This window comes from Suncus etruscus, chromosome 11, assembly GCF_024139225.1.
Source record: "Suncus etruscus isolate mSunEtr1 chromosome 11, mSunEtr1.pri.cur, whole genome shotgun sequence".
NCBI classification, from domain to species: domain Eukaryota; kingdom Metazoa; phylum Chordata; class Mammalia; order Eulipotyphla; family Soricidae; genus Suncus; species Suncus etruscus.
The window spans coordinates 107,458,819-107,478,360 of NC_064858.1; the positions used below are offsets into that span (position 1 = coordinate 107,458,819).

Below are 19,542 nucleotides of genomic sequence, written 5' to 3' on the forward strand. Positions count from 1 at the left end.
TCTTTACATATATAAGATTGAGGAATGTTAGTTGCACTTAGTGGGAAAAATAGAAGGAAATATATATAATTCTGTCTTTCTGGAACCAAACATCTCCAAGTCCCATTATTATTATGGAAAGAATTCCATTCATGTTTCATTTCTCTTTGCTAACTAGTGAAGCCTTAATCATTTTAATAGCAGATACATTTGTGAATGAGTGAATATTGTTTTTATACACAAGGGCTTCTCCCCCTACAATCTTATTATAACATATCTGGTCTTTCCAGAGTAACAGCTATAACCTCAGATAAGTAATATGCTGTCGTCTACCATAACACTTTATTCCCCCGCAGCCCCATGCCTCAGTCATACTAACCTCAAGTATATTTTCTTTGTGACCATTCAGAATCATAAAATTAATTTTCTACTTGTATTGACACTTTTCGGTCCTAATGATCACTAATTTCAATTCAAGCTTATGTGACCAAATGTGCCTTTGTCTAATTTGTCCTTATGTCCTCATCAGAGCTTCTCACTTTAAAAACTCTTCTTGGGTAAAATAGCTTGCTGTGGTGGAAAAACAGAGCTTGGTTTTCAGTGAGAATATGTAGGTTCCAGTTCTCATTATCCACTAACCATCCAATCTTCTTATTTCCCAAAACCTCTGATTTTGCATCATTAAAATGAGGAATAGAAAATTATATTACCCATATGGACTTCTCTATTGGAACCACTTTTACGGTCAGGCTGCTCACCTCTTACAAAATAAAAAATGTTTCCAGACTAGACGGTTGAAAACAAAGGTGTCCTGTGAGGCCCGATTCCTTGATGATTATCTGCAATTGGATAGGGACCAGCACTACATACAGAATTTCCGTCGAGGCTCCTAGTTTGTGTTTCTCACCATAATTTTCCAATTTTGATGACAGTTGTGCTTGGAGTGATACCAACTTAGAAGGATTGTGGTTCACTTTTTCCTTTGGAATGGAGAAGTCTCAGGGCTGTAGTGATAGAACAGCTAGGAGGGCATTTGCCTTGCTTCTGGCCAACCAGGGTTCGAGCCCTGCATTCCATAGGGTCTCCTGAGCTTGCCAGGAGTTATTTCTGAGCACAGTCAGGAGTGACACCTAAGTGCTGCCAAGTGTGGCCCCCAAATCAAACAAACAAACAAAAGATGCTTCATCCAGGATCTTCTTCTCTGTTGCAAACATAATCTACTGTCCCTTTGGGGAGGCAAAAATCTCAGGTTCAATGTGTAGAATCTGGTCAGATCACGGGAAGGTTAGGAAGAAGGTGAGAAAGAAAATGGAGTGGAAGGGAAGGCAGAGCAGGCAGAGAACTAACAGAATGGAGAGATAAATGAGCAAGATGCTTTGGGGAGACAGGAAAGCAAACAGAGGAGAATTTTCGAGCGGGTGGGATGTATCATCCTCACCTGTCAGCCGCCAGGCCTCAGCAAGCTGGCAGCTTCTTCTCACAGACTCTGGGTTGGTTTTAGCTGCCAGCTTGGGAGGGTGGGGCTCTGTCTCCCGCTCCTATCAAAGTGAGCCGAGGGACAGGGCCCCACCTCCACAACAGTGAGGCCAGTTGGGCACGACACATTGTCAACTGCTGAACCCTACAGGCACCCTGACAGCAGCCCAACACCCACTTCTTTGATTTTTATTTTCCCAGCATGAAAGGACATAAAGTAACTTTATATCCTTCATTATGTCCTACAATCACTGAGTTGTATCGCTTCAAGCACTTTTCAAGAACAGGGGCCAGAGAGATAGTACAGGGGTTCAGGTGTTGCCTTGTGTGTGATCCTCAACATCTTTTAGAGTTGCCAGAGCACCCTGAGCCAAGAGTGGCCCTTTCGTATTAGTGGATATGGCCAACTGCTCCCCCAAAAAGAGTTTTTCAAAAACAGAATCCCTGCAAGGTCTTGGCAGTTGATCTAGTTGTTATTTCCAAGGAACCATGACTTCTAAGGGTCTCTTTGTGCAAAGGATGCCATAAGCAAATGTTTAAATGGAATGGAATAAAAAAACCCACATACCTGGAATGAAAAGCTCTTGGACTCTATGTTTGTACATGTGTGTGCATGTATGTACTTAGCATGCATGTTTTCCAAGAGATGATGAGGTTGGTTTCCCTTTCATTTTTTGCTCCTCTTGCCTTCTGAGTGTCTCATCTTTCTTCCCTTATAATCCTCTGTAGGACATGAGCCCCAGCCCCTTCTGAGTGACTTCCAAGGTCGAAGAAACTTTGCTGCCCTTGTGGACAGGGCCTGGGCCATCGCACTCATGTACCCTGGGTTCTTGCTGTTTTCCTTAGCAGCATCCACAGTTATCTAGCCTCTTAGGCATATTGGGGTATCAGGAACAAATAGGAAGGAAGGAACAGGGGAATTGCAACCTGTTGTTCCATCCCCCACCATAATATGACTGTCACAAGGTGGGAATGAAATCAGATGTTGCTCTGAATTATTATAAAAGGGGGACTCGAAATCACTCATGCTCCGAATACAGTCAGATCACCAAGATCCTTTGGGAACAAGACACTCAAAGACTCACTGAAAATTGGGGAATGGGAGAATGGAGATGAGGAATGCACGCTTCACTGTCCCACTGGCAGAAATCTTAGATAAAGACTAAGGGAACCAGGTTCTAGGTTGGCTAAGGGGCAGAATTCCTCGGACTTGAGAAGTTCCATGAGAAACCAAGCAGGGCCACTCTTGCTGGTAGCCCTGGTCCTTGCCACTGTCTTGTCCTTTACCCTTCAAACCAAAGCCCCCAGTAGCAGTGTGCCGAGATGAATTTCCCTGAGAAGTCCTGCAGCAGAGGAGTTGCACTGATCTACAAGTCGCCCTGTCTCCACACTCTGAGACTTTCTCTAGTGGCCCGTCTCATGGTTCCTGAAAATATGCCTCAGTGGGGGAGACAAGAACTAGAATCTCCTTCACATAAAGTCCCTGAGAGAACTGTTGCCTGTTGTGTTAAATAAATAACGATGGGGCTGGATGGTGGAGGATGCCATCCAGCCCACGTGGCTCTGCAACCTCCATGCAGCCGGCGAGTTCCAGGCCCAGGTGAAATCACTCACACGCAGGCGTCAGGAAGAATCATCTTTATTCATGCCCTAGCCACCACAGGTGTGTGGCCTATGTCAACCTTTTAAGCATTCAGCTATATTTTGCTAGCCCTGCATCTTATCTCCTGTTAGCCATCTTCCCTTTGGGCTCCATGCGGCCCAAAGATCCAAAAGCCAGGAAGCCAAGCCGGGCCAAGAGAGAAACGGCCAAAGGCCCAAAAGGGCCGAATCCCCTGGCTCAGAGGTTTATCTATCCTTTTCCAGACCCCTCCCAGAAATGGGAGGTCTTGCAGGTAGTTACACCTATTATCCGGTTCCCAAAACTCCTCCCAGATATGGGTGGGTCTTGGGGTACACCACAGTTGCCTTTCAGCTGACAAGTCAGGTTGGAGACAGCTGGGCATGGAAGTTCAAGGCTCTGTACTGAGATGGCATCTCTTTCCACTCTTTTGTTTGGCAACAGGCAGACCTGGGCTCGTAGCCATTTCTTCCAATCAAATTCGGCCCTGATCCCCATCACCCACAGAACCATTGAGCAGGTTAATAGGCAAAACATCTGGTGAACTAAGACAAAGGTATTGTAGGTGAATGTCAGCCCTACATTCAATAGCTTAGAACCACCAGACATAAGCATCACCATGATCTTATTATACTTATCAGTCTCTTTATTCCCTTTTTCACATTCAGAAATAGGGCCAGAGAAATAGTCCAGGAGTGAGGTGCTTGCCTTGCGTGTAGTTGATTCCAGTTAATTCCTGCCACCCTATATGGTCTCCTATGCAGAGCCAATAGTGATTCTTGGATGCCAAACCAACCCAAACTAGCCAAATATTCGGAAATAGAGGTAGGGCTAAGGAGGTAGCTTAAGGGGTAGAGCATATGCTTAGCATACTCGGTGCTCTGAGTTCAGTCCTTTCATATTATGGTTATCACTAGGAGAGGGTACTGGACACCCTAAGTAGTTGTTTTTTTTCTATATATATAAAAATAAGAAATGGAGGTTCAGAGAGTTAAACACTTGTCCGAGGTTGCACAGCTAGAAGAGATGCCAGGATATGTAAGTACGGGAAGTATATTCACTGGGAAAGTTCTCCACTATCTCTGATTTACAGCAAGAAAAATAATACTGTCCTTGGTAGCAGACTGGGCCTCTCCTACCCAGTATCTCCCACCCCCACCACCAGACCTTCCCCTGGCAGGTTAGGGTCTTTGACAAATAAATATGTAGATGAAATTGGAATTATAATCTAAAAGACTAAGAAAGAGAGACCCTCATTAATTTAGATCAGTCAACTCCTGGTTCACCCATTGCTTTTTGGCAGAATAAATGAATGAATGAACGAAGAAATGAAACCAATTTAATAAGCTGAGAATCTTCTATCTCCATGCTTTCCCCTTTGCTGCTTAACTTGCCATATGAATTTATTGCTCCTGCCAAATGAAGTCAGTTGAGATGGAAATGTTAATTTATTGGACTAGACGTGTGTCAACACAGCTCTGATAAAATGCTTCTACATGCCATTCCAGAGCCCACTGTCTCAAAATCACTTACTGTACCCTGAAAAACAGTTCTGCTTACATTTCAGGGCTGTTTCTGGCCAGATCTAGCCCCTTCCTGCCATTTCTTGCTAGTTCCACTACCTCTTTATAAACTGATAGAAGTCTCTTGGGTCCCCCAACATCATTCTATCCTCTTATAGCTCTGTCTTGCCTGCAAGATTATTCCCACCTAAAAGGGCTGAGCATTAGCTCACAGAACCTTCTCTGATCGCAGAACACTCAGCAGAAGCACGGCCCCCACTGCTTCCCTGAACTGGAGATGAACTCTCCTTCCTCTTCTCCAGGCTCATTTGCATTCTGCCTTGCTCTTTTATCATTTGAATATCCAATATCCCATTTGAATATCCAATATCCTTTTGCTGAACTCCTTGAAAACTGGAACCCTCTAATAAACTTTTAATTCAATCCCCTCACCACCATCCACCGCATCCACACTCAATGCAGCACTTTGCAGAAGGGAAGTGTAATGATATTGTGTTTTATTCCCCAAGAGAATGGACTTCCTGGTAAAGAAGCTCCAAGTCCAACTTCTGCTTCCATCATTGACAGACTGGTTTTTTGAATCAGTGACCAGACCTCACTGGGCTTTTTAATACATAAGACATAAGAGTCCACATCCCTGTATGAAAAGAATAAATTGATTTAGCGCATCCCTACATGACAGTCTCACAAATTGCCTGTTTCTTTTATATTTGCTACACTTCACTGGGCACCATCACTTTCAATATGTCTTCGAATGGGATGGATGCTTAGGCAATAGAAGCTTCCAGTTCCTGCCTGATTCAAAAGGGAGTTGAATGAGATGACCAAGGGTAAGACCTAGGCGGGCTGAGATGACCTGGCTGGTTGAGGTTAAGTGGATGCCTGGATTGACCATGATGGGGGCTTGAACATTAAACACATTCTCACCTCCAGTTCCCAAGGAAGATTTGCATCTTTTCAGATGGTAATAGATGATCTGAGGTGATAAAAACAGAACTGCTCTGTGGTTCAGAATTTTAATTCAGAGCCTATGGATGAGGATGAGGCAGAATTGCCCCTGGTGTCTTGAACATCCTTAGGGGCCAGAGACCCTGCAAAACTCACTGGAAATCTCTTTTTCAGCACCATGTTCTCACCATATTGAAACCACCTCTTCCTGGCCAGCTCGTTCTCCAGGCCAGAGGTTCTGCTTCTTCATCTGGGGATCCTCAGTGTCAAGTATCTGTGTCTAGAACATGACGTGCTTGACCCAGTGTTGAGTGAAATGATCAGATCTTGGTTCATTGAGGTTAGAGAGCTAGTTCAGTGAGAAGGAACTAGCCCTGGTTCGGTTGGCCTAGGAGTCCATCTCTGATACCACATATGATCCCCTGAGCACCAATGAGAGTGACACTGAGCACCACTGAATGTGGATAAAAAATTACATGAAATAAAAATTCATTAATTCTCAGGCATTGGACTAGCCAGCAGCCTATGGAGTCTCGGCCCACACTCAGAGTCACAGACCTTAGTGCTCGGAATCCCTGGTCACAGAGTCAAGTGGGCAAAAAGAACATAGTGACCCTAAGATGGTTCATGCAGACTGTGCTGTGATCTGAACCCTGAAGAGGGTGGACTGTCCACATCCATGAGTCAGTACCAGCCCAAAGTTCATCATAGATTGAGGGATCCTGGATTCTGTCAATGGAAACCTGGGGGACGGTCCCATCTCAGAAGCTCTTCACATGGGCTACTTACTGTAGGCTCCTGCCAAGAGTGGTGAATGAAGTCAGACCTTCCTCCAAGGCTAATGGACAGGACACAGGAATGCATGTGCATCCTCATGCCTGTGGCAGCCATACCTCACCACATCATCATGCTCATGTCTAATTTCTTTCCCTGGATCTTCTGTCTTTTTCCTTCCCTTCCCTTCTCAATCTTTTTCCTGTGTCTTTCTCTGTGCCCCTCCTCCTGACAAATATATTCTCTACTCCTTGTGCACATAACATTTCTACCTAAGCTTCCCACTTGGGCTGCCACCCTGGTTCTTCTTCAGCCCCTAATTGAACCCACATATTCCCCCTACCCCTTCCCTACCCCTGTGGACTGTCCTGTGCCTCCATTCCAAAGATGTTTGGTTTGCATCACAGGGGTGGAAATGGCTGTCACATTTTATTTTTACCAAGCCCCACAGCAAATGCGAATTTAAAACAAGTCAGAGCAGGTACAACATCAATATCATCATAAGAATGAACCGAACAACAGTCACAGACTCAGGAAGCTGAGCCCCAGTGGCTGGCTTGAGCCATGCTATTGGACAATGGCATCCTTGTCCCCACTGCCTGGCCCCGACATGTCCATCTGAGCCATCTGACACTGTGGCTCCTGTGAGCTCAGTTTCTCACTTTCCCCCTTCATTTTCCTTCTGTCCCTCCCCAGGCTTTTCTTTTTTTTTATAGCTCTACTTTTTGTCTCCAAGATTCTCCTGACTGCTGGCCAAATGCATTTTCCCAGCCAGGCTCATTCTGTCTTGCCCTTAGTCACCTCTGTCCACAGTTGCTTCCCATCTGTTTCATGCTGGTCCCCTATTTCCGTTGCCACCCTCCACCCCTGCAGCCCAGGTTTCAGACTTATTTGTTATGGAGAACGTGTTTCTCCTTGTCCTCCAATCTCAGCTCAGGTGCCTTTTCCTCACAGAGACCTCCCCTGACCTCCCCTTTTTTATCTTCTAAGAGCTTGTCCCTCTTGAAATCAATCATCTGATTGTTTACTTCTTCATTGTCCTCCTCTTCTCATTCCAGTAGGACTGTGAGGGCCTCTTCAACCCTTTTACCTTTTCTTCTCTTTGTCATTCATGTTCTGAACAAAGGGAGCCTCAGGGAAGGCAATCCACCTGAAAGGAGAACTTGGGGTCTGGGAGGTCCTTTGTCATTTTTCTCAGTATTAACCCACTTAATCCTTATCATGAGGTAAGACGCTATAAACTCGATTTTGCAGCTGTGGCAAAATTCTAAGGCACAGCATTTCTGTAACTTGACTCAAGTCCAAACACCAGTTAGTGGCAGTGGCCTCTGGATTCAAACCCAGATATCTCACTCTACAGCTGGTTCTTCACCACCACAGTAAGTTTCTAAGGGAACAAACCAGGCAGGAGTAGAGCTGGACGGGGACAATCCCTTCGAAGCCAGAGGAGGGATGTTTTGTTTACCTGACACTACCAGGTGCTTGAATTCGATCATTTTCATTTTATTACAGCTCTTGGAAAAGGGTTTTGAGAAAGCATCACCTTATGCAAACGAGAACCCAGATGATCCAAGGCTGGAATCAGATCAAGTCTCCTGCTTCAAAGGCAATGAGTGCTCATTGGGCCTTCCTGAAACCTTCTTTCTCGCCAAAGTCCCTCCTTCTGACACAAGTCCTGTTTTGGAAACTCTTATTGCAGGCATGCAGGACCTATGCGTGTTTAGAATTGCCTAGATGCATGTGTAGCCACATGCATGAAATATTGCAGGTCAGACCCCAGGCAGTGGTGTCACTTCTGTTGGAAGATGAGGTCAAGTTCACTCAGGCCCTTCTGAGTTGGGATGAGTTTCCCAGTCCTGAACGTGTCCTTGAGAACTCACTGCCCTGATGTCTGTTCTTCTACCCATGCATATCCTGGGCTGAGCAATTTCCAAGGTCTGTGGCCCACTCACTGTCCCTAACCTTGACCTCAAGGCCCCTCCATGACAGCATTTAGAACTTGAACCTGGACTGTGGTCTCTGCTTTGGCTGACTTTAGGGGAAGAGAGGGTGTCCCTAGTAACCTAATCTTTGAGAAGAGGGCCCAGCTACTTTTTAAGATTCATCAGGAGGCAAAGTCTGATGGCTCCCATCAAAACTTTCAGAGCCAGAATTCCTATATGTGTGTCCCTTTTTGTCTCTTGATGATTTGTGACTTGGCTACGAGGGGCGTCCTGGCAGATGAAAAGGGAGAGGTAATGATGCTGTTAATCAGAGACACTAATCCTTGCTAATGCCTCATCCCTCCCAGGTAGCAGGATGCTCTAATTCCGTTCAGAAGGCACATCTCCTTGAAAAGGCCCTTGAGAAGTGAGTGATGTGAGTGCCTGGAATGGGAGAAGGCTGGCTGAAGCAGGAACTCTGCATGGGCTACTTGGCCAAGCTCCTGTTTCTTCCCACCCACCCCCACAACCCACACACAGCAGCCTGTGGCAGAAGCTGCCTAGGGAGAGTTCTGGGAAGATGTTCTTCCAGATGCATATTCTATCACCTACCCTGTGTGAGTGCTGGGCTTGTAACTGGGACTTCAGTAATAGCAAACGTTGGTACCTTCGCTGGGGTTATACTGAGTAGAGGAATCCTCAAGACTTAAATCCGTTTCCATGCATGCATATGCATGCTTGCATATATGCAAACACACATATACAAACACATGTGAGGACATGTACACACGCACACACACACACACTGTGGTCCCTGTTGTAATCTGATGAGGTTTCAGCACCCCATCCCGAAAGCCCTGATAAGATTGGTTTTCAGGGGCCAGAGAGATAGCATGGAGGTAGAGCATTTGCCTTGCGTGCAAAAGGACAGTGGTTCGAATCCTGGCATCCCATATGGTCCCCCGGGCCTGCCAGGAGCATTTTCTGAGCATAGAGCCAGGAGTAACTCCTGAGCACAGCCGAGTGTGACTCAAAAACAACAACAACAACAATAAAGAAAACATTGGTTTTCAGTGGAGGTGGTGGGAGATTTCAGAGTGAGGCCATCAAAATTGCATCCCCCACTACATTTTCTTTAACCATTGGTGAGTTTCTCTGCATGACAGACCTGAGAGTGACAATGTGCTGAGACTTCTGGGCCTTTAACTTCATGGATTTTATTTCAAGGTATAGGGTATAGAGTGTCAACTCTTGATGCTGTCTAGAGGAGGTTTTCATAGAGGGGTCCAACCTCTGTTAACTCCTTCAAGGGGGACAGCACCAGAGCCATGAAAACAATTCTACATCTATACTTTAAGGCAGCGCTGTGTGAAGAAAACTGGTTTAGAGTAAAGGCAGACAAGAAGTAAAGGAGGAAAAGCCTAACCCAGGGTGTAGGCTGGTTCCCTCTGCAAGGAGAAGTTGAGCGAAGAAGTTGCATCCCTTCGACTGGGAATACCTTGGCATCCAGAGTGAGCCAAACCACTTGTGGGTACCACTAAGTGCCAGCTCATGCTGGCCACACTGAGTCTTAGTGCTGAGATTATCAACCCAGCTAGCCTAGCTGCTGAGAGTGCTCAGAGTCCATTCTGCAGGGGCCTTCCTGACCCCTTAGGGTCAGTCGGTAGCTAGGGGCCCCTCGAAACCATACATATAAGTGTGTACTGGAGCTCAGTAACTTGTGTTAGAAGGGTCTGTCTGGAAGGGCCATTTATTGCATAGATCAGAAAACCCCAAAGCCCAGAGGAAAATCCCTTTCCCCAAACCTGTGAAACCCTTTCTCTCCAAATCCTAACTTTAGAGCAGAAATTCAGTGTGATCTTTTTCTTCTTAGATCTATTAAATACCAAACTGGATTTTCCAGACAAAACCCATATATCCCAGAGCCCAACATTTTCCAAGAAGTCCAGGTGTCAAGTTTCCATACATTATTTTGTTGGTTGGTTGGTTGGTTTTGGGGCCACATCCAGTGACGCTCAAGGGTTACCCCTGGCTCTACACTCAGAAATAGCTCCTGGCTTGGGGGACCATATGGGACGCTGGGGGATCGAACTGCAGTCTGTCCTAGGTCAGCCATGTGCAAGGAAAATACCCTACTGCTGCACTACCATTCTGGCCCCAAGTTCCCATACATTATTTCAAGGTTTACTGTTCTATCTTGACTGGAAAGGACTTTAAAACATAGGGCAGGAACTCTGTCTTCTAAGCTCACACTCAATTCTCAATCAGTTTTAATGTTAAGGAAATGTTAAAGTCACAGTGGTAAGGAAAAGAACAAACTTCTTCAGATTTGAGAGTGTTAGAGCAGGTAAGGTGCTTGGCTTGGATGCAGTAGATCTGAGTTCAAGTTCTTAAGCACCATACAGTCCTCTAGCACCACCAGGAGTGATCCCTGAGCATGAGCCAGCAGGATGCCATGAGCACTGCCAGATGTTGCCCCAAATAAAAACAATTCAAAAGAGTTATTCCTGAGGGCAGAGTCAGGAGTAAGTCCTGAATATCACTGCATATGGCAAAACAACAACAACAAAAAAACCCAATACAACAAAACACAAAAACTAAAAGACAAGCATTTTTACCACTGTGAATAGCATAGCATCCATTACTTGCTAAGAGATTTTGTCTCTAGAGTCCAACTTCAGTTCAATCAGAGACAGACATTGTTCTGTTCACCACTGATTTATGGAGAACTTAATCTACTTGATCTACTCTCTCTGGTCCCAATATGGCTTTTCCTGATAGCATCGATGTGGCTAAACCCCTATTCTTCTTCATGCTAGGAAAATTCAGCTGGACATGGTAACCAGTGTCAGGCAATTAAGTGTATGAAGACCATTGTGTGTGCGGTTAGGTAAAAGTTAGCTCAAAGGAATGGAGCAGAGATGGGAGACAGGTACCATTCTAGGCATGAGATAGTACAGAGCTGAGAGTAACCTTTAAGCACTGGTGGGTGTGACTCGAAGCCCCCAAATGAATAAATAAGTGAAAATTCAAGAGGAAACGTGAATAATATAATGAAACTGCCTAAGTGTGAGTAATGAAAGGGTCTACATGTGAGGAATGGGATGAAATGAAAGAGTTGTGGGCCCAAGTGAGACAGAGACCCTCACTCATTCCCCCGCCCCATCCTTCCATTTCCCTTTCCTGCTCCCTCTGTTCTCTGTCTGCCATCTTGGAAAGCTAATGTTTCTAGCTGCCACCATTCATTCACTTGAGAGATTGAGCAGGGAGACCACACACACACACACACACACACACACACACACACACACACACTCATCTCTTCCCAGTGTTAATGAATGAGGCAGGGTGAGGATGATGGGGTTGATTGGGGTCACCTTCATGCCCAGACCTATGTCTGGTGTCCTGCTAACAGAGCAGCTTTCTGTCACCAAGTATTATTCTCCAACTGACTTCTCAAAGTTGTCATGGCTTTTTTAGTCTTTCTAAAGTACTGTGCTGGATCAAGGTGAGAGCAGACAGTGACCCTGGGGCCCCAAATAGTCTAAGTCCTGTCTAGTGTCTCCTTTAGCAAGCAAGCAAGCAAAATCTTTATTTGCTTTCTATGTCCCTTTAAGCACCATTTATGGAGCATCCTGGTGGACTTGGAACTATAGAAGCACAAATCAGAGAGAGAGCTTTTAATCTTGTTTATAGACCCTCTTTCCAGTGTGCTGGATTGAGCCAGATTAGTGGGATTTTTTGCTGGATTATAAGGCAGGTTGCTTCACATCAGCTAACCCCTCTGATCCCAGTTAACACAGAACTATTAGGTTTCCTTAGCAGCTATTTCTTCTGTGTGTTGTGAGAGTTAAATCACATTTTATACAAGCAGTTCTTTGGACATTTCTGGAGTGAGGTACATGCTCATGGGTGCCTGGAATGCTCAGCTGCAGGAAAGTCAGTCCTATTTTAGTCGAGTCTTGTGCACTGAATTAAAGATGGCATAAGAGCCAAAAAGGTAGATGGCCCCGGGAGATTAACAGAGTTGAAATGCCAACAAAATAATTTTATTTGCTTTTAAAGAAAATTCTCAGCATATTTTAGTCATAAACTGCCCCATTGGAACATTCATAAAATTTAAAGTTAGCAAAAAAACTTCACAAGTAACTTGTAAGTATTTACAAAACATGTCATTGTTCTGGTTTGTGTTAACTGTCTGGGGACTACTGCTATGGGCTGTTCTGTGCACGGCACACCCAATCATTTGATGACTTTTGAAAGGAATGCTTCACAAATGTGAAAACATAAGGCCCGTAAACATAAGACGCACTTGATAAATATCAAAAGCAAATTAGAGTTCACATCTGGTGAAAGTCTTCACACTTGCAGTTTCACATTAGCAACGGAAATCTTAGTCTCCATTCTTATTTTGAAGGTCACATGGGACTCACAGGGACTAGAGAGGCCCACAAACCCAGAGATGGGGTCTGGCACTTGAATTCCCTCTTTTTACATACTACATTTTTCTCTCCTTTAAGCCTCCTGACGGTGTTTTCTCTTCCCTCTCCAGCTGGTCTTTAATGATCTTCAATATTACTGTGATTCTCTCCCCCTTGTTACGGCGGTGCTTCGAGCAATGAATCTGGCCATGACCGGAGAACCTTTTCCTGTTTCTTTACTAGAGATAAATCCATCAATAACTCAACTTTAAGTGTTCAGTTTTGCCATCGAGAAACAGAAAATGTCCATAAATTTCCCCGAACAGAAATCAAATGCAGCCTGTTTATTACCAACCAGTAAACAAAATGATTCCTCCTTCGTGAGTTGCCCGAAAACACTCAAAGTTGGCTAATTAAAGCCCCTTAGGAAGGCTTGTTCCATCTAAAGACAAGGGAGAGAGACGAAGGAAGCAGGAGCCGGAGCCTTTGGAGCCTTTGCTGAGGCACAGTGCTTTGGTGGCAAGGTAATGAGCTGTTTCGGGCCAGCAGGATGAGACAGAACAATGGGGGAGTGGAAAATAACCAGTGACCACAGGCTCCCTTCTGCAAAGGAGCAGATGAGCCCAAACTGGGCCTCTCACCTGGCCTTCCACGGGCCTTTCCTTCTCAGTACCCCCTACTGTCCTGTACAGAGGTGCCCCGCATACCTTCTGTCAAGTCTGTTTCATAACAGACTCTCCTCCCTCCAAGAGGTGAAGGATCTCACAGATGCCTTGAAAGAATCACTAGGGGGACCAACCAGAGCACCTGGGAAGCTTCAATACACCATGTCCCCGGGTGATAGTCATAGTGCCCCCTTTTTCTCTCAAAAAATGTTTGAAAAACAGCTTACAGCCTCACTCATGCAGAGCCAGTACAAAGAGCATCAGCTATGTAAGTCCCTGCAGACAAAAGCTGCCCAAGGGCCGTGTTGAGGATTCCGAGGTCACCTCTGGCTCAACAAGTGAAACCCCACACTGAAAGCTAAGCCCCATTTGCCTCAAGCAACTAGGCAAGCAGGAGCACCTGCTGGTATGATGGGATGAGCGTGACATAAAAGCCCTCGGAAGTCTGGTGGACACCCAGCTCTGCCTTTTGTATTCTCCCGTCTGGTGAGAAAGGCAATCGCCATCATGGGTGGTAGAACAAGTTACATAAAGTTTCTTTAATTTCCCGGATCCCTGATGTTGTGCCAACAGGAGGCTGCTAGGTAACATCTGCATGTCTGTCCAACCATGAAACTACTTTATCCTTTGATAGTTTGACAAGAAGTGTCTCAGTATCCCAAGGGAAGATCCATGTTGGAACGAACCAGTTTGTCCAAGGTGCATAGCATACACAGTTCACTAAGTTCACAGTAGTTCTGCAGCCACACTCTCAGGGTCCCAGCTTTCCGTTTTATCCACATTCTACAGGTGAAAAACATTTTAAGGATGGATAACATCACACTTGGCTGAAACTACCTGACTTCAAATATTTTTTATAACAAGGATGGTAGATGGTTGGGAGAGTTTGCTTCATTGGTTCAAACCTCAGTTCCGTTAAGACTCTGAGAGAAATACTGGCATTGTCTTAAGGATTAAAGGAAATATTTCATCAAGATGCTTGATAGTGGTTGATATTTGGAACACTAGAACAAAATTAGTTGGTTAAAGTGGTGAGTGATAGCAATATTATTAGTAGTGATTAAGGAGTACCCAGTTATCACTAAGTAGTATTCTGGGGTCTGAATATGACTCCAGAATTCAATGTCTCCTGTCTACCTCTGGGATATTTTCTCAAGTCAGAAATGGGAAGAATAATCAAAATAAAAATAAGAAGGTATTTGAGGACATGTTTCTCCATCTAGCATCAAGAGAATATTAGCTGGGGAGCTAAAGCTCTTAGTAGTTCAATCTCAGATCCTTTCTTCTCATTAGTTTCGGAGGGTTTTTTTGGGACTTATCCAGCAGTGCCCAGGACTTACTCTGACTTTATGCTCAGAAATCACGCCTGGAAATGTTCAGCAGGCCATATAAGTGCTGAGATTTGAACTGGGATTGGCCACATTCAAAGCAAGCAAATCACCCCCTGTCCTATTTTACTGGCCCCTGTCCAACAAAGGAATGTTATTTAGACTGTTGAAGTTGGGGCTCAAATATATTCTCTCTCTTACACACACACACACACACACACACACACACACACACACACACACACACACACACACACACACACACCCTCTATGGAAGATGCCAGGTTTTCTCAGCATGTAGTTCCACACAGGTCAGATAACTTCCCCTTGATCTAAACTAGCAAGGCCTGAGGTAGGCTGTCATTAGTGGCATTGTCAGTGTCCCAAGCTGGTGCTTTCAGCACTGTGTTTTTCCATTTTCGTTGGGCCTGCCCAGCTTTTCAGCAATTCGCAAGAAAGGCCTCAATTAGCCCAACTCCCGTGTGACTCGGGAAATGCTGAGTGTACATGGCTGCTTATCCCTTAGGTGGAGAAGGGAAAATCTGAGTGGGGCAAAGCAGGGAACAGAAGGACTGTGTGGGGAAAAGGCAAAGTAGAGATGAGGACGGAAGAGAAAAGGGAGGGGTGAAGTTAAGAGGAGAGGAAAACAATAAGAAAGGGAGCAAAACAGCCAGGATTCATATTGAAGACTGGAAACAGGGTGGGCTAGTGTTGTCCAGCCTGCAACAGAGCAGCTGTTGTGTACACTATACAACTCTAGTATATTTGGCAAAAACACATCACAAAATGGTGTCTCAAGGCCAAGGGGACGGAGAGGAATGTGACCCTGCAAACATGGAGCTGTGTCCCCATGGAGTAAGGCGAGTCCTAGAGTGGGTCTGATGTGGATAAATGCCCTGCTGCCTGGAAGCAAAGCCAACCTTCTGGAAGAAGAGTTTTTGAACTGAATGTGGTTCTGACCAGCAACTTTTTCTCAGTCACAAAATAGGAGAGACACCCCTAGAGACCAAGATCTTCCTGATGCCACTGTAGGAAATTGAGCAAGAAGGAAAGAAGGGCTCTAGGTATATCAAGTTAGAGAGTAGATGAACAGAACATAGTCCTAACAGTGGTCCTCAAACTATGGCCCGCGGGCCACGTATTGTATTTGTATCTGTTTTGTTTCTTCATCGCAAAATAAGATCTATGCAGTGTGCATAAGAATTCGTTCATAAGTTTTGTTTTTACTATAGTCAGACCCTCCAATGGTCTGAGGGACAGTGAACTGGCCCCCTGTTTAAAAAGTTTGAGGACCCCTGGTTCTAGAGCCTCAAGACACAGAAACCCCAACTCAACCCTCTTGCTCCAGGATCCTTAGGACCCACCTGCTCTCCTCTTCAAATTGCATTGTTTGGGGCTCAGCTCCTGAGGAGGGTTGTGAGGACGGTAAATGGCAGAACCAATGGGCAAAGAAGGTGGGGGTACACAGATCATGGGAAAAGTTGTCCTCACTCAGATACAGGTCAGCTGAGATGGGGACTGGGAAGAGCTCGGAATGTGAAATTGGTGATATCACATGTCAACTGCTCTCTATGTCTCGAGATTCTAGACAACTTATTACCTCTATTTAGGCCCAATTTTCTTTTCTTTTTTTTTAATTTTTTTTATTTAAACACCTTGATTACATACATGATTGTGTTTGGGTTTCAGTCATAAAAGGAACACCACCCATCACCAGTGCAACATTCCCATCACCCAAGTCCCAAATCTCCCTCCTCCCCACCCAACCCCCGCCTGTACCCTAAACAGGCTCTACATTTCCCTCATACATTCTCAATATTAGGACAGTTCAAAATGTAGTTATTTCTCTAACTAAACTCATCACTCTTTGTGGTGAGCTTCCTGAGGTGAGCTGGAACTTCCAGCTCTTTTCTCTTTTGTGTCTGAAAATTATTATTACCAGGGTGTCTTTCATTTTTCTTAAAACCCATAGATGAGTGAGACCATTCTGCGTTTTTCTCTCTCTCTCTCTGACTTATTTCACTCAGCATAATAGATTCCATGTACATCCATGTATAGGAAAATTTCATGACTTCATCTCTCCTGACAGCTGCATAATATTCCATTGTGTATATGTACCACAGTTTCTTTAGCCATTCGTCTGTTGAAGGGCATCTTGGTTGTTTCCAGAGTCTTGCTATGGTAAATAGAGCTGCAATGAATATAGGTATAAGGAAGGGGTTTTTGTATTGTATTTTTGTGTTCCTAGGGTATATTCCTAGGAGTGGTATAGCTGGATCGTATGGGAGCTCGATTTCCAGTTTTTGGAGGAATCTCCATATCGCTTTCCATAAAGGTTGAACTAGACAGCATTCCCACCAGCAGTGGATAAGAGTTCCTTTCTCTCCACATCCCCGCCAACACTGTTTATTCTCATTCTTTGTGATGTGTGCCATTCTCTGGGGTGTGAGGTGGTATCTCATCGTTGTTTTGATTTGCATCTCCCTGATGATTAGTGATGTGGAACATTTTTTCATGTGTCTTTTGGCCATGCGTATTTCTTCTTTGTCAAGTGTCTGTTCATTTCTTCTCCCCATTTTTTGATGGGGTTAGATGTTTTTTTCTTGTAAAGTTCTGTCAGTGCCTTGTATATTTTGGAGATTAGCCCCTTATCTGATGGGTATTGGGTGAATAGTTTCTCCCACTCAGTGGGTGGCTCTTGTATCCTGGGCACTATTTCCTTTGAGGTGCAGAAGCTTCTCAGCTTAATATATTCCCATCTGTTAATCTCTGCTTTCACTTGCTTGGAGAGTGCAGTTTCCTCCTTGAAGATGCCTGTAATGTCCTGGAGTGTTTTGCCTATGTGCTGTTCTATATATCTTATGGTTTTGGGGCTGATATCGAGGTCTTTAATCCATTTGGATTTTACCTTTGTACATGATGTTAGCTGGGGGTCTAAGTTTAATTTTTTGCAAGTGGCTATCCAATTGTGCCAACACCACTTGTTGAAGAGGCTTTCCCTGCTCCATTTAGGATTTCCTGCTCCTTTATCAAAAATTAGATGGTTGTATCTCTGGGGAACATTTTCTGAGTATTCAAGCCTATTCCACTGATCTGAGGACCTATCCTTATTCCAATACCATGCTGTTTTGATAACTGTTGCTTTGTAGTACAGTTTAAAGTTGGGAAAAGTAATTCCTCCCATATTCTTTTTCCCAATGATTGCTTTAGCTATTCGAGGGTGTTTATTGTTCCAAATGAATTTCAAAAGTGTCTGATCCACTTCTTTGAAGAATGTCATGGGTATCTTTAGAGGGATGGCATTAAATCTGTATAATGCCTTGGGGAGTATTGACATTTTGATGATGTTAATCCTGCCAATCCATGAGCAGGGTATGTGTTTCCATTTCCGTGTGTCCTCTCTTATTTCTTGGAGCAGAGTTTTATAGTTTTCTTTGTATAGGTCCTTCACATATTTAGTCAAGTTGATTCCAAGATATTTGAGTTTGTGTGGTACTATTGTGAATGGGGTTGTTTTCTTAATGTCCATTTCATCCTTATTACTATTGGTATATAGAAAGGCCATTGATTTTTGTGTGTTAATTTTGTAGCCTGCCACCTTGCTATATGAGTCTATTGTTTCTAGAAGCTTTTTGATAGAGTCTTTAGGGTTTTCTAAGTAGAGTATCATGTCATCTGCAAACAGTGAGAGCTTGACTTCTTCCTTTCCTATCTGGATTCCCTTGATATCCTTTTCTTGCCTAATCGCTATAGCAAGTACTTCCAGTGCTATGTTGAAAAGGAGTGGTGAGAGAGGACAGCCTTGTCTTGTGCCAGAATTTAGAGGAAAGGCTTTCAGTTTTTCTCCATTGAGGATAATATTTGCCACTGGCTTGTGGTAGATGGCCTTCACTATATTGAGGAAGGTTCCCTCCATTCCCATCTTGCTGAGAGTTTTGATCAAGAATGGGTGTTGGACCTTATCAAATGCTTTCTCTGCATCTATTGATATGATCATGTGGTTTTTATTTTTCTTGTTATTGATGTTGTGTATTATGTTGATAGATTTACGGATGTTAAACCAGCCTTGCATTCCTGGGATGAAACCTACTTGATCGTAGTGGATGATCTTCTTAACGAGGCATTGAATCCTATTTGCCAGGATTTTGTTGAGGATCTTTGCATCTGCATTCATCAGTGATATTGGTCTGTAATTTTCTTTTTTGGTAGCGTCTCTGTCTGGTTTAGGTATCAAGGTGATGTTGGCTTCATAAAAGCTATTTGGAAGTGTTTCTGTTTGTTCAATTTCATGAAAGAGTCTTGCCAAGATTGGCAGTAGTTCCTCTTGGAAAGTTTGATAGAATTCATTAGTGAATCCATCTGGACCTGGGCTTTTGTTTTTCGGCAGACATTTGATTACTGTTTTAATTTCATCAATGGTGATGGGTGTGTTTAGATATGCTACATCCTCTTCCTTCAACCGTGGAAGATTATAAGAGTCCAAGAATTTATCCATTTCTTCCAGGTTCTCATTTTTAGTGGCGTAGAGTTTTTCAAAGTAGTTTCTGATTACCCTTTGAATCTCTGTCATATCAGTAGTGATCTCTCCTTTTTCATTCCTGATACGAGTTATCAAGTTTCTCTCTCTCTCTTTCTTTGTTAGGTTTGCCAGTGGTCTATCAATCTTGTTTATTTTTTCAAAGAACCAACTTCTGCTTTCGTTGATCTTTCGGATTGTTTTTTGAGTTTCCACTTCGTTGATTTCTGCTCTCAGCTTTGTTATTTCCTTCTGTCTTCCTATTCTTGGGTCCTTTTGTTGAGCATTTTCTAGTTCTATTAGCTGTGTCATTAAGCTACTCAGGTAAGCTCCTTCTTCCTTCCTGATGTGTGCTTGCAAAGCTATAAA

At 44.1% G+C, this 19,542-nt stretch overlaps 1 protein-coding gene across 1 annotated transcript in view; it reads left to right on the forward strand.

The window, feature by feature from the left end:
• Window positions 1-19,542, forward strand: part of CACNA1C (calcium voltage-gated channel subunit alpha1 C) — a 657,609-nt gene that overhangs the window by 392,906 nt on the left and 245,161 nt on the right. The window lies entirely within an intron of this gene.